Source organism: Zingiber officinale, chromosome 2A, assembly GCF_018446385.1.
Source record: "Zingiber officinale cultivar Zhangliang chromosome 2A, Zo_v1.1, whole genome shotgun sequence".
Classification (NCBI taxonomy): domain Eukaryota; kingdom Viridiplantae; phylum Streptophyta; class Magnoliopsida; order Zingiberales; family Zingiberaceae; genus Zingiber; species Zingiber officinale.
This window is the reverse complement of record NC_055988.1, coordinates 5670488-5682560: the sequence shown is the minus strand read 5'-3', so window position 1 is coordinate 5682560 and position 12073 is coordinate 5670488. Positions and strand designations below refer to the sequence as shown.

The 12073-nt window shown below is 32.2% G+C and overlaps 1 long non-coding RNA gene across 4 annotated transcripts; it reads right to left on the bottom strand.

Annotated features, from left to right (window-relative positions):
- Window positions 1–2052: 2052 nt before the first annotated feature.
- Window positions 2053–4626, bottom strand: LOC122040608. Of its 4 annotated transcripts, XR_006128660.1 has the most exons (5): window positions 4157–4617; window positions 3681–3780; window positions 3416–3489; window positions 3175–3268; window positions 2053–2348 (listed from the first exon to the last, which is right to left on the bottom strand). It is a non-coding gene; the product is annotated as an uncharacterized LOC122040608 (long non-coding RNA). The 4 variants fall into 4 exon arrangements; XR_006128659.1 differs by having other exon boundaries at window positions 3175–3489; XR_006128661.1 differs by lacking the exon at window positions 2053–2348 and having other exon boundaries at window positions 3175–3489; window positions 4157–4431; window positions 4551–4626.
- Window positions 4627–12073: the final 7447 nt, after the last annotated feature.

Sequence of the window (12073 nt, the reverse complement as noted above, 5' to 3'; positions counted from 1 at the left end):
CTGGTTTAATTTTAATGCATTCAGATCAGCTGGTTAAGAAAGGATAATTTGAATAATAAAAATAGGGTGAAATTATTTTATGTTGATGATTAATGGAAAAAAATGATATTGTTTTGATAATATGAATAAAAAGGGCATTCTTTTTATTTTTTAAAATAAAATAAAATAGAGAGAATGAATAAGATGTAAAAGGAAGATTATAGAAATTAAAAAAATAATGTAAAAAAGATAATCCATTGCTTAACTTAACTTATGTGAATAACAGTATTTTTAACTAGTTATGATAATCGACTCTGCTGCAGGGAGGAACATGTTGGTGAGGGTCGGGAAGGTTAATTGTCCACGGGTGGATTAGAATTTCGGCTCCAATACGCGTTTGCAGGTGGGGCTTGTGGAGAAAACGCTGGAGACTTAGGATTGCAAGGATGTTGGAAGTCGCAGCCTGAGGGCCGCGACGGTTTCGCCGGCATATTTGGACGGCGAATTCTTGAAGGATTCCCCAACGGCTTGTCGTCTGGCGGCGTGAGCGCTTGAGGCTCATTTGGGCTGCTGCAGCCTGAAGGAGTCCCCGTCGGCTTGTCGTCGGGTGGCGGCCCTTGCGACTCAGTTGGCCGGAAGAATAAGAGCAGCAAGCAAAAGGAATTGCAACGGCAGTGGTGCAATGTTGCCATGGGAGTTCGCTTGGTTGTGATTTCTGAGTTGCCAATCAAGGTGGAGGACGTAGACAAATATAGTGGCCGAGCTAATGCTCTATGTATTGGTGCAATATCCTTTGGATCATGATTAAATTGACTAAGATTGAGTTGGCTTAAGTTTGAGTTTTGATATTTGAATTTCGATATTTAACAATGTGTGGAGATTGTAGGAGTGTGCTGCGAGTGAAAGCAGCCCAATCGATCAGTCGATCGATTGGGGAGACCTTCTCATAAGCACAGAAATTTCCCAATCGATCATCCCATCGATTGGGCCATGCCAATCGATCATGCGGCGTATATGCGGTGTAATTTTTGTAACTAAAAAAAGGTACATACATTATTTTTTTAGATATATGACGTAATTTTATGAGTTAAAAAGAGTACACATATCATTTTTTTTATATATGATATAATTTTATAAATTAAAATAAATATATGCATTATTTTTTTTTCATCTATTATTTTCTGTCAAGTTTTGAGATGATCAATTTTAACTCAAAAATTATTTACTATCTAATAATGAATTATATTTCTTTTCTCTCTTAAAAATTTTAATAAACTAAATAATTAAAACTTTTTTACTATGAAATTTTTTCCTTAAATTTACTTCCAATTTTCTCAAATCAATAGGACATTAATAATTAATTGCACGCCAGTTGACTTGCAGTTGATTTCAAAGTCAATCGTGCGGCATTGATGGTGCCCTATAAATGTTGACTTCACGTGAATGTATTGCGCCTAATGGGCGCCGGGGCCTGTCCACTACGGAGGTAATTGTAGTGCTTGAATTGGTGGACTAAAATATTGAACGTGTTCTTTAGTTTGAAAGAAATTAAATTTCTTCGCTTGAAGAGATCGATCGCCGGTCTTCGTACGACACTATAAAAAAAAGTAGGGGAGATAAAAATTTATCTCTCCAAACTAATTTTTTTTGTTTCTAAAAAAAATTTAAGATAAAATATTCTATCTTTAAAATCTATTATTAAAAATTCTGTTGTTAATTTAGAAAACGAAAATATCTTGTCTCTAATTTATAAACAGATTACAAATTAATTTATAAATCTATTTTTAAATTGATCAAATGAATTTAATTTTAAATATAAATTTCATCTCTAAATTTTATTTTAAATTCATCATTAATCTGTCTTAAATAACATATTAAATATAATTTTAATCTGTTTATAAATCAATAACTAATTTTTTATTATATTCTATTTATATATTCTTATTTATATATTACCTTTACAAGAAACACTCACATATTTCAAATAAATTAAAAATATTTAAAATAACTAATTTCTAATCCAAAAGTATAATACAATTAATATTGAGATAATAAATATTCACATCATCCAACTAAATTTCATCATAATCAAATTGTAAGATACTGATAAATTTTTAAATCCAAGTACAATAATTTAATATATATTTCATTTATCACGACACTCACAGGGACTAGATCCTTCTGAATATGAATGATTATATATTCCACCTCTTGAATTATCTTACGAACCATCTTCTTCAATTTTTCTTCAATTTTCCTACCTTCTTCGATAAGCTTTTCTTTATGAATACCAATTTGTTGTCAATAAACTGGGTACCTTGCTTTCTATTATGTATTCATTCAAAAACTTCTCGTCCTAAATCTTTTTTCTATAAGCGCATATAACATATGTAAATATAAAATAAAACAATTGAGATACAACTTGGACTATGCATGTAAATTGAAGAATTTTGAAAAAAAATATTTTTAGGTAAATTATGAGTTCTTGTATCATGTCGATGTTGTCAGTGCTATAATCTGACTTAACAAGTACATGAATGGAAGATAACTTTTACAAGATAGAAAGAGTTGTGAAAATGACAATCGTGATAACTGGATTACTTGAATGCAAGATAATGGATGAAAGAATTGGTGATGAAAAAAAAATAAAGATTACTAGTATTTAATTTGTTGAAGCATGACAAAACATGTCTAATCAACACAATATAAAACAGATTGGAATGATCATAACAAATATCATAGGATATAGTAGTAGTGTCAACGTAGTCAATGCATTTTGATGATTGAGATTTGCATATGTTCTCGTTATTTATATACACTACACTTTGTCAACATGTTTCATGAAACAAAATAAAAGAAAATTACTGAATCAATCAAATTGAAACCTGGTATTTCTATGGGAAATAACATCTCATGACATTATGTAATGTATGAAACAAATGACAAGGTTAGCAAAAGTTTAATCAAGTTTTGGAATACAAATAATAAGAACAAGCTGTTTATTTTTGTCAAGGAAAACATCCTAACTGATGCTAAAATTTATCAAATCTCAATACCTAAACTAATATAAAATGAACCATAAAGAAAAGGCACATGAATATTTCCTACAAATTTTTTGAAATGGTTAGGCAAAAACAAAAGAAAAGAGGAATAAATAAATAGGAGAGATTCGGGCTATTAAGGAAAAAAGCATACCCATAACAGCTAGATGTCTATGCTCGATAGTTTTAGGAACTTGATCATCAATATTTGATCCTTAATCAATTGTCCATGTACCGCTATTTCTTCCCTAAAGATGAAGAAGAAAGGATAGTTCATCCAAAAACAATGAAGAAGGATAAAAGAAATTTCAATAAAGGACATTACACAATGTGTCCAAAAAAAATGAGGAACAACAAAAAGCTAGATGAAAAAACTTATGTTTAAAAGATACGACCTTACAAAGGCTTCATCTCCTTTTGACATTCATCTAGTATGCCTAAACAATGTTGGTTCAACATTATGTACAACCTAAAATAAAAAAAATGCATTACTTAGTTTAAGGATAAAATAGTAATTACTTCAACACCAAAGAAACAATATGACATGGAATGAAATAATGAATCATGTAAAGTAGTATCATCGTAAACAACATATTTTTCAAGCACAAATATTCTTGAAAGGTCTTAGAAATGAATTGATACAGATGTAAATAAATGTACCTCCATAATGTTGGGATTATTCTATGACCCTTTGTTAAACTTCAAACATCCACTTTTACTAGAGCAAGTGCATAAGCCACCCAAGGAATCTGGAAGTTGGCTGAAATTCGAAGAGCATGTAATTTAACCATCAAAAGAACAAATATTAGTAGTATCACGAAGAGAAAGATATGACCCTATCACGAGTTGATAAGTTCAAGCAATGCACTCTAGAATTTTGTTCCCAATACCTTCATGATATAGTAATCAAAACGTATTGCAATAAATACCAGAAAATGAAACATTTTCAATATTAAGGAATTTACATGTATCTTTGAAGTTGTTTTTGGGTCAAGAAAACTTTTAATGGTGTTCCAAAGGAGCCTAAAGCCAGTACCAACATTGAGAATGAACATCTCATGAAAAGTCTACACTTTAACAAGCAAAATATTGAAAAGAGGATAACAAAGATGATGAAAATGGACAAAGTCCAATACCTCATGATAGTAGTCTCCATCAAATTTATGCATTTTGAACAAAATGACTCTAGCTGTCTTGATGAAATTCTTCAAACCCTAACTTAGTGGAATGCAACTTGAAAGATCAGTATCGTGGCCTGGTCGAGGGCACGCATTGAGGTTGAGAGCATGTGGCTGAGGTCGCACTGACCTCGTGACCTTGCTGTGAGGCAGTGGCGGGCACAGAGAGGTCGCGCCTCTGCTACCTTGCTGACAGATTGGGGGGAAGCGGGATAGGGGAGAGGCCTGTCTACCTGAGGAAAAATCGCATGAGTAGATCGGAGATCGCCAGAGGAAAGTTGCGATGGAAGGAATTGGGAAAGTTAGATTGGTTGTGGTATTTTTTTGTTAAATCTTAGGGAGGCGGTCGCACCCTACGCCTTTGTCATCGACCATGGCGGAAGACCACGAACAAGTGCAGGGTTGTGTGGATGCGGTGGGTGTCAAACAAGGAAGAGAAGAAGATTAGGGATTGAGGAGAAAATATTTTTTATTTTATTAAAATAAAATAAAATTGTAGTTATCTAATAAAATTCTTTCTAATTTATAAAAATTAAAAACGGAATTTTATCCGTTTAAATTTTTTTAAAATAAATTTTTTGGACAAATATAATTTCGTATCAATTTTTTTTAATTTAATTTTTATTTTTTTTATAAAATTATATTTATAAATTTGTTTCTCAATTGTTTATTCATATATTATATTTTATTTATGTGAAACAGAATAGTAATTCTGTTGCAAATCCATCTCTGATTTATTAAAATCTAAAACAAATTTCAATTCCGTTTTAAAAATCTGTCTCTCAAATTTTATTTTCTTGTTAGTGGGACACTGCACAGTAGAGTAGAGTTCTAAAGCTGCAAGTCTAAATTAAAGCCCTTCTTGAGCTTATCTGTTTTCATCCATGGAGTATGTAGCTGAAGGCCTCCTATTCCTTTCTTTGTATGTTCTTGTTTGAGCTAGCTACTTGAGGCAGCATTTGCTTTTGTCTGCGTTATGCTACATGATCGTTTCTAGATTTTTGGCTTGTCATGTTGCTTATTGTTGGTGGTCATTGTGTAGTCCTTTAACAGCTTCACTTTACATGTTCTTTACTGAAGCAACTTTACTGAAGTGTATAATTATTTGTTTCTCTATGAGTGATACTTGATACATTAATCCAACAGCTGTGAGAATTTTGGCAATCAAGTTGCTGCACACTGTCAATGAGGTGACACGTGGTTAGCTCTCTTACTATTATGTTTCTTTAATTTGCAGGTTGTAATGTAGAGAACAGATGTCTTAACTAGCACCCGGGCACTCGAAGCTCTGAGTCGTTGAGGCGAAGCGAGACCTAACATCAGTCTGATATCATAGTCATGATATATCCATTTCGCTCATTTCTTTTTTATACATTATGTCAGAGGTTAGATATATACATCAATTTGTATATATTTCACATTATCATTTATTCAGCTAGTATTAATACTAGCTGACGGGTCAATATACCTTATTGCATATTTTAACTTCCTACTTAGCATCATTAAGTTTTGCTGTTGCCACCGGTGATGTCAAAATTCTAAATGATTTTGATATAGTAAGTGCTAGGAATCTCTCCTACTTAGCATCATTAAGTTTTGATGTTGTCACTAATGATGTCAAAATCCTAAATGAATTTAATTTGATATAGTAGGTGCTAGGAATATGTCATTTGCTGATATTCATATAGATGATCGTGGAGTCCTATCTTACAGGAGAGAGACCCAATATTAACCTAACCCCATAGTTCAGCCTGACCCTCCAGCAGAGGAGGAGGAGGAGGAGGAGGGGGGAGTTGCCTCCACCTCCAGCCCCTTCTACTCTAGAGGATAGAGTTGTTAGACTTGAGAAGTCTATGGCGAGTCTTCGATAGGAGGTATCTGTTGGATCGAGAATTCGCTAGAGGAGGGGTGAATGACGATTTAAAATATCGTAGAGCAAGCACGTAGTGGAAAAAGAAAAGCAAAAAGAGAGCAATGCTAACATAAGTAATTTTTTTACTTGGTTCGGAGCCTTTGTCGACTCCTACTCCAATAATTCCAAAATTTGTTACAAATGCAGTACAGGAATTAATTAGTAAAAGAAAAATCGACAATAAAAATAAGATAGAAAATGAACTTGTCAGAGAGCCTTCGCAGCATTGCAGGAGCACAGAAGAGCAGGTCGTGAGTTGTTGTATTGTGACTCCAGCATTTACCCTCCTTATATAGGAGGTTCGGGGTGCCTGGATCCCTTCGGGTGCCCTGAATATGACGTAGCCAAGCCAACCAGGGATCTCCATGTGGCGAGGTGACATTGTGGATAAAAATTACCTCCGGGCGCTCGGATCCCTTCCGGGCGCCCGGACCCTGTTTTCCAACATTCTCCTTCTTGCAAGAAAACGTTAGTCTGAGACAATGTAAATTATATTTCCTGCAACACAGAGTATTAGCACAGTTTATAATAAAACAGGATAATAATTAGATTCCATCTCCTCGAGACCGGAATCTAGTTACGATTTCGACTTAGATATCCGAAATGGATATAAGTCAGATCTACGCCTAATGTTCCCTTCCCGAGAACGCGTCCTCACAATCACTATCCTCCAGTGACTTACTTTAACTTACCTGCCAGACATTCAGTCAGCCCTTTGACCCATCTGGACTTCATGCCAGTTATCCGGTCAGCCCGTTGACTTAGCTGGACTTCGTGACAAACGTCCGGTCAACCCATCGACCCGTTTGGACTTCATGCCAGCTATCCGGTCGACCCGTCGACCTAGCTAGGCTTCGTGCCAGGCATCAGGTCAGCTCGTTGACCTGTCTGGGCTTCTCCTGCACACTCGGTCAGAGTGTTAGATAACAACGAAACTAACTTAACCTATTTTGTCATTCATCAAAACTTGAGTTAGACCGTTAGTGCTAACTGCATCAACAATCTCCGTCTTTTTGATGCAATAACAACCTGGTTAAGTTAATGAAAAAATATGCAAGAAAAAATAAGCATTTATAATAAGTTAGCTTTGTTTTAAATTTTATTGTTTAACTAACTTAAACCACCTAACCCTCCCCTTTGGCATTCATCAAAAATCAACATAGAACAAAAAATTCAAGGAAGTCTAGAAATGTAAGTCAGATTAGCTTGTGGGGGGGGGGGGGATAAGCTAGAAATATAGAAAGATAACTTAAGCTTTTATCTTTTTTTTTTTCAAGAAAATAGTTAACTTTAGAAAGATGACTTAAACATAGGTAACTTTAAAATTTGTAATTTTAACTTAATTTTTCGAAATAAGTTTTGCAAATTGAAAACATAATTTTCAAATATAGCAAAAGAAATTGAGTTAAGTCCAATTTTCAAATCAAGTTTTCAAGACTAAATAAGATTTTATTTCTCAAGACTTAGTTTGTAAACTATAACTAAGTGAAATCTGTTTTCAAACCTAAGTTTGTTTTAAATAAATTTCCAAAAATATGTTTTGAAAACTAAGTAGAGTATAATTTTCAAAATGAAAAATCTAAGTTACAAACTCGGATAAAGTTTAGCTTTCAAAACTAAGTTTTAAAAAGTATGAATTTGAAAATTAAGTTTGAAACAGTTTAGAGTTTGAAAATAAAACTAATTTTCAAACCTAAATTTAAATAGTCCAATTAAGTAAGTCTAACTTTCAAAACTAATTTTGAAAAATTTGAAACACTTAGTTAGTATTAAACCGATTCAAAAAGAGATATTTTTCAAAATAGGTATAAAAATAATTAATCCTCCCCCTGAACCTGACATTACAAAAGTTGTCTAACCAATTAGCTACTTACTGACTATTAGAGGATAGCAGCTTTCACTTGGTTAGTCAGGTTAAGTCTAATTGTAATCAGTTAGTGTTTGACTAAATTGACTGACTTAATCTGATTAATGTCTGTTTGATATTTAACGCCCTGACTTATGTCAATGCACTGAAATACGTATCTTAAGTCCAGGTAATTTGCGTATGCATCTCACCCCTTTCTATGTTCGGCAATCACAAACAAGGAAATCCTAGGGTGTTGGTGAGATGCTCAAGTACTAGCCCTGAGGGAACATGCTTTCTAAGGAATTGTTTTAGTCTAAGGCTAAAACTGATTTAAAATTCTAGAAGTGGAAGATTTTAATAATGATTTTATCCTAGAAATTTAAAACACTACTTTTAGAAACAATTTTTGCAATTTAAGAATCCTAGTCTATTAAACATGTCCCTAATTTTCTACATAGGTTGCTAAACTCACTTTCAGGGAGGGGTTTAGTAAATATGTTAGCTAGATTAGATTTGGAATCAATATACTTTAGTTCAATGTCTCATTTAGTGACATGATCCCTGATAAAGTGGTGCCTAATTTCAATGTGTTTGGTTCTGAAATGATGCACAGAATTTTTTGTTAAATTAATTGAGCTAATATTGTCAATTAATACTTTTATATTTGTAAGGTTTAAGTTAAAGTCTTTTAAAGTGTGCATCACCCATAATAGTTGGGCAACACATTTTCTTATGGCTATATATTCTGACTCAGTTGTAGACAGAGTAACACAGTGTTGCTTTCTACAAAACCAGCTGACAAGTGATGGACCTAGTAGTTGACATCCACCACTTGTGCTCTTGCGGTCTAATTTGCACCTAGCATAATCTGAATTAGAATACCCTATTAATTCAAAATTATTAGTTCTAGGATACCAAATTCCTACATTTATTGTTCCTTTAAGGTATCTAAAGATTCTTTTGACTTGAGTCAAATGAGATTCTTTAGCACATGTTTGGTATCTAACACACATACTCACTGCAAATAAAATATCGTGTCGACATGCAGTTAAGTACAGTAGGCTACCTATGGTGCTCCTATAGTATTTTAAGTCAATTGGTTTCCCATTTGGGTCGTCATCTAGAATAGTGTTAATTGCCATGGGTGTTTTTATTTCTTTAGTATTTTTCATCCCAAATTTTTTAAGTAATTCTTTGGTATATTTTTGCTGATAAATATAATTTCCCTCATTTGTTTGTTTGATTTGTAATCATAAAAAGTAAGTTAATTTTCCTACTAAACTCATTTCAAATTCTTGTTCCATTAAATTTGTGAATTCTTCTAAAAATTCTGAATTAGTTGAGCCAAAAATTATATCATCTATATAGATTTGGGTTATAAATATGTCCTCTTTTATTAATTTAACGAATAGGATTGGGTCAATTTGACCCTGGTTAAATCCCTTTGGATATTAGGTAAAAGGTTAACTTTTCATACCAAGCCCTGGGTGCTTGCTTCAGTCCGTATAGGCTTTCTTTAATTTAAAGACATAGTCAGGATGTTCTAAACATTCAAACCCAGGTGGTGGGCCTACATAAACTTCTTCTTTTATCAGGTCATTTAGAAAGGCAGATTTGACATCAATTTGATACAGTCTGAACCCTTTATGGGCTACATAACTAAGTAACATTCTAATGGACTCTAACCTAGCTACTGGGGCATAAGTTTTATCATAGTCAAGTCCTTCAACTTGACAGAATCCCTTAGCGAGTAGTCTAACTTTTTTTATGGTAATTTTCCCAGTTTCACTTAATTTATTTCTAAATACCCATTTTGTTTATATTATTTTCTTATTTTTGGGTGGTGGTACTAAGTCTCAAACTTCATTACGCTCAAATTGAGCTAGTTCCTCTTGTATAGCTATGACCTAGTCTGGGTCAAGTAATGATTTAGCTATGGTTTTAGGTTCAAATTTTGAAATCAGAGAAATTTAACTTAGGTTTCTAAAAGATGACCTAGTCTCAACCCTTAAGTCTGGATCACCAATTATCTGATCAATTGGATGATTGGGGTTGGCTCTTATGGTTCTAAGAGGTTGATTCTCTAGAGGTACTTCTTCTTCTTCGTGACCATTGGTTCCTTCTTGATTATTATTTTCTTGAATAAATTCAATTGATTGAAGTTGAGTTTGTTCTAGGTTTTGTTTAGATTCCTCAAATTTTACATTAGTAGTTTCTTCAATTCTTAGTGTAACCTTATTATATATTCTGTACCTTCTACTGTTTAGGGAGTATCCTGCAAAGATTCCATTTTCTACTTTAGAAGTGAATTTTCCTAAGTATTCTCTTGTGTTTAAGATAAAGGCTGGGCACCCAAATACTTTAAAGTATTTTATATTTGGTTGTTTATTATAATAAATTTTGAAAAAGGTTTTATTATGTGTTTTATTTAGTGTTGTTCTATTTTGTACATAGCAGACTGTACTGATAGCTTCTGTCCAAGAATACTTAGGTAGATTGTATTCATTCAACATAGTTCTAGAGGCTTCAAGTAGAGTTCTATTTTTTCTTTCTACAACTCCATTTTGTTGGGGAGTTTTAGGACATGAAAATTCGTGATGATATCCGTTTTCGAGACAAAATTTATCAAACTTATGATTTTTAAATTCTCCCCCGTTGTCACTTCTAATTCTTTTGATTTTAAGGTCTTTTTCATTTTCAACTTGTTTACAAAAGTTTATAAAAATTTCAAAAGTTTTATCCTTATTTTTTAAGAATTTGACCCATGTGAACCTAGAATAATCATCTATTATTACTAGACAATATAAACTTTCATTTATTGATTTGACCCAATGGGAGTCAAATAAGTCTAAATGTAGAAGTTCTAGTATTGAGTTAGTTTGAGTTTGATTAGTTGGTTTGTGAGTAGATTTTGTTTGTTTATCTTGTTGGCAAGCATTACATATTGTTAAGTCTAAGTTAGGTAATTTTGATAAATCTCTAACTAATCCATTTAATTTACTAATATTTCTGAAATTAGTGTGTGACATTCTCCTATGCCATAACTAAGTTTCTTCTTCTCATGTTAAATAACACTTAATTGAAGAGGTGGTTAAGTTAATCGCATAGATGTTATCTTTTCTAAACCCTTTTAGACTTATCGTAAGGTTATCTAGGTGCTTGATTAGACATTCTAAAGACAAAAACCTAACCATATATCTGGTGTCACACAATTGACTTATACTAAGGAGATTATACTTGGAATTTTCAACAAGTAAAATATTTGTAATAATGAAGTCAATTTTAAGGTCAATGTTACCTATACCAATTACCTTGAGTTTGCCATTGTTACCAAAGGCAGCTAGCTGTTCCTAAACTTTTGTAGGTAAGTTGGGTGAATTTGGTGTGATCCTCAGTCATATGTTTGGAGCAACCACTGTCCAAGATCCACTTGGTCTCCTACAATAAGTAGGTGTTGAAGGTTAGACTATGTTTTGATTCCAATTTTGTTTAGGTAAGAATAATCGTAAAACAATTATCATTATTATTATTAATATTATTATTATTAAAAAAAATTTAAAATAATTTTTAAAGTTTTTAAAAGAATTTTTAAGATAACTTTTAAAGTTCTTAAAATAATAATTTTTAAAGTTTTTAAAACAATTTTTAAAAGAATTTTTAAAGTTTTTAAAAGAATTTTTAAAGTTTTTAAAAGAATTTTTAAAATTAATTTTTAAAATTTTTAAAAGAATTTTTTAAAATAATTTTTAAAGTTTTTAAAAGATTTTTTTAAAATTTTATTTAGTTTACTTTAATTTAATTTAATTGATTTTAATTTAATTTGATTGATTTTATTTTATTTTATTTTATTAAATCCTTAGTCATCTCACCCGATCTATGTTTTCAATCAGGGAATCCAATAATTTTGTGAGATGAGTTAGATTCAGTTTTAGGATTTGGTTTAACTTTGTGTTAGATTCAGGTTTAGATTTGTGCTCAATAAATAGACATTCTTTGGATAAACGTTTGGGCTATGGTGAGTCACTTGGACATCATTAGAGTAACCATGCCTTCGAAGTTTTCCAAATAGTCTTATCCACTGAACTTAATACAAAACTTTGGTCTAACTGGTTAG